The 3,949-nt window shown below is 35.6% G+C and overlaps 1 pseudogene; it reads left to right on the top strand.

The window, feature by feature from the left end:
* LOC102836822 overlaps positions 1–2,320 on the top strand; it is a 6,523-nt pseudogene extending 4,203 nt beyond the window's left edge.
* The last annotated feature ends 1,629 nt before the right edge of the window (positions 2,321–3,949 follow it).

The raw sequence follows: 3,949 nt of genomic DNA, 5'->3' as shown, positions 1-3,949 counted from the left end.
GAGCTTGAACTACCAACCTTGTGGTTTAAACCAACTTTGCAGTCTAGTGCATTAACCCACAGTGCCACACCAGGAATCTACTGGGTTGATAAGGATGGGCAATTTAGACAGTGGCTATCAAAAATGGGGGAGGTGGACTATAAAGGCATTAAGTGACTGACTTACCAGCTTTCATGAGTGTGCTTAGTTTCACAATGAGGAGGTAAAGATAGAATCCCCATTGAATAGTGTCTCTCTTCCAGATGGAACTGGTGAAAGGGGATGGGAGATGATGGTGAAAGGATTTTATGATTTCTATTGTGAGTAATCATTAGCAGGATTGAGATTGTCAGAAGTGTAATTGTAGAAGATGTGTAACTAAAAGTGGGGAGTAGTTACTCTTTCATGTCAGGAACAGACGATCCTCAGACAATCAAAAGGAAAAGCCTGAATACAGCGTGAGATCCTGACCTAGAAAAGCAGCAACAGCAGAGCCAGTGCCATGGAAACACAGAGCAGCTGTGGGCTCTAGGCCCAGGGACTGAGTTCAAGGAACAAGTTATTGAGGTTTGAAAGAAGTAACTTCTTTGTTTAATAAAGATGATGAAGAACATCTCCTCGAAAGCTGTGAATCTCCCAAATCTAAAGGAGCTGATTTACAGTTAAAAGAAAGAGTTGAAGAACAGAAGAATTTGGGACAATTTGATTTTAAAACAGAATACAAAGTCTAAGACATCAGATGAGATAGAAGGTTGGGAGCCTCCAAATATTTCTCATGTCTAGTGACATTGTGAGTGACCATTTGTCTTGGCCAGGCTGGAAAGATGATACTAAAGGCTCTTCTAAGTATATTATGCTGACCAGCTCAGGAAATAGCTCCATGTGGCGCATTAAGTCAGCTGGAAAGTTGGTTATTATTAGACAACAAAGCAAAGGTAACCTCACTGATAACTGGGAAGAGTTAGAATAAAAGTGTGAAAGGAAATACTATATAAAAGAAAAAAGTCCACTATTTCCATATATTTTCAAACCAAAATTTCAAACACTTTCTTAGAGTTTACCATATCATGGTGTTTTGTTTTAATGAGTATATCGTTAAGCTTAGTCTGTTTATCACATTAAAAACAGTAGAGAAGTAAAAACAATGTCATTAATATCCCATACAGATAAAATTTTGCTGAAGATAATCTTAAAAATGATTGCAATAGTACTTTGACGGAACTGTCAGAAATTCATGCCTGATTGAGAAGAGGATGTGGAATGAGGGATATTGTTGATTTCAGATGAATCTTGACTAAAAGCAGAGGATACCCGGAAGATGTGCTTAATTGACTATGCAAAGACTTTTGACTGTGTGGATCAATCATAACAAACTATGGATGACGTTGTGAATGGGAATTCTGGAACACTTAATTATACTCATGAGGAATCTGTACATAGAGTAAGATGCAATTGTTAGAACAGAACAAAGGTCTACTGAATGGTTTAAAATCAGGAAAGGTGTGTGCCAGAGTTTTATCCTTCACTTATTTAATCTGTATGCTGAGCAGATAATCCAAGATGCTGGATTATATGAAGAAGCCTGATTATATGTATCAGGATTAAAGGAAGACTCATTAAGAACCTATGATATGCAGGTGATACAATTTTGCTTGCTAGACGCAAAAAAGACTGCAAATACTCACTGATGGAAGTTTACATTGCAGTTTTTAGAGCTCTTTGACAGCGAAGACCCTTGAGAGAGGTTTTCTCAAAACCACCCTCCAAAGAATCTACAGAAAATTCTTAAGTTTAAGAGTATACATCAGAAAACAGTTACATAATATATTTTATAGGCTCATTTTTGAAACATAGCATCACAATGGCATAGCAGAATTACTGGAAATGTTGAGAAGTGTAATTAATGGATTTGCTTTGCCACTGAAAGAAGAGCTCAAGATTTTCCTAGTGAAGTTGTTACCTTTGCACAAAGTTAAATATCTGAGTGTCTACCATCCATAACTAGCAAGCTGTGTTGTGTGGTTTTTGGAAAAAGGACAGCAATTTCACTAAATCAGTGGTGATGGCAATTCTGAGATACTGGCCAAAGATTCACAGTCCAAAAGAAGTTATGTTCCTCAATAAACTGGAGGAAATCTTAGATGTGGACGAGCCCTCGGAGTTGATGAAGGTCATGGAGTCTTTCTTCATGCATCTGGCCAACTGTGTGTCCAGCCCATACTTCCAGGTGGCAGAGCGGACTCTGTACTAATTGAATGGCGAGTACCTCATGAACTTGATCAGTGACACTGCTGCCAAGATCCTGCCATGTTTTATGAAACGCCTCCTTAAACACATGTAAGAGTTTCTCCATAGCAGCACGTATATAATTTGAACATTTCTAGTAGTTACAATTAAAGACTGAAAGGAAGAAATAAAACTAAATAATATATTTTATTCAACTCCATTTATTAACATTTTCTTTCAACTTATAATATTAAAATTGAAGTATTTTATATATTTAATACTATTTTCAAAATGTATGTGCATATTACACTGTGACTATCTCTATTTGGATGCCAAGTTTCAAATTTCATAATTGAAAACATAGCTTCATATGCCCCAATTGTTCCAAACACACTTTAAATGTTTCAGATAACTAATTTGAGAATTCGTTTTGAAATTTAAGTAAATTAAAATTAACTAACAAATTTAGATTTGTAATTACCAATTTAGGAGTCCTGGTAGCATAGTGGGTTACACGGAAGACTGCTAACCACAAGGTCAGCAATTCCAGTCCAGTAACTGCTTCTCGGTAGAAAGCTGAGACATTGTTGCCATAAAAAATGTATAGCAAGTCCGCTCATATATATCTGAAGTCCTAGTGCGGCACTATAGTATAAACACTGGACTGCTACATAAGATTTGTGGTTCAAATCTACAAGCTGCTCCTCAGAAACCATATATAGGGTCACTGTGAGTTGGAGCAGACTTGATAGCACCTAAGAAAAACAGCATATAATATCTAGGAGTGAAATTCTAGGACATAAACTATTAGCATGCCTAACTTTTCTAGGTCATGTCCATTTTTCAGAATGCTTGTACCAAATCAAATGCTCCCCATTTTAGTGTTCTCTGAATCCCCACAATCTTGCAAGGTGAGTATTCTGTTAGATGAAAAAACTGAAGTTTAGATAAAGTGATATATCCAAGGTTTTACATTTCTTAATGGTGCACTCAGGATTTAATGCCGGATAGGTATAGCACCAAAGTCTGCAGTTAAGTAGGAGAAGTCCAGACATTTTTACTTCACGTGATCAGTGTGTCAGTGATTTATCAATATTATGAAATAGGAATAATTTTTAAAAGAAAATTAAAGGTTCCCTAGAAAAAATATTACTCAGTTTATATATTAAGCTATTTAAATAATAATAAAATAATAATTAGGTAGATTGGAAAACATTGAATTTATTGAAGGAACTTTGTTTCGGAGAAATAAAATACTTTCATGTTCTTGGAAGATCTATCTTCCAAATTACTCAGTATTTTGAACATCATAATATTGTAACCTTGAAGCAGCCTTCATATCATGGGAATGTTTCAACTTTTATGTTAAAAAACAAGCTGAAAAATATTTAACCCATTGTTTTATGTTCTTTTCCAAGTTCATTAATATTCTATTAGGATTGGCATTTGCCAAAGTAATGGCTTGCCTTGAATCTCTAAACATTTTTGGAGTGAAGTGCTGTTATTTTTAAAATAATGTTTTAGGCATTTAGTGAAGAGACCAAGACATTATCATTCCAATTAAACACTTCTAACGGTCTTCTTTTGTGATAATGTATTAGATTTCAAGAATCAGTCTGGAATGTGAAACCATATTCTTTTTCCTTAATATTGTTATTGTTAAGTGCCTTCGAGTCGGTTCCGACCCATAGTGACCCTGAACAGGGTTTCCGAGGCTGTAAATCTTTACAGGAGCAGAAAGCCT

This window comes from Chrysochloris asiatica, unplaced genomic scaffold (genome assembly GCF_000296735.1).
Source record: "Chrysochloris asiatica unplaced genomic scaffold, ChrAsi1.0 scaffold00045, whole genome shotgun sequence".
In the NCBI taxonomy this organism is placed as follows: Eukaryota; Metazoa; Chordata; class Mammalia; order Afrosoricida; family Chrysochloridae; genus Chrysochloris; species Chrysochloris asiatica.
Note: the sequence above shows the minus strand (reverse complement) of the source record. Positions and strands in the feature narration are given on the sequence as shown.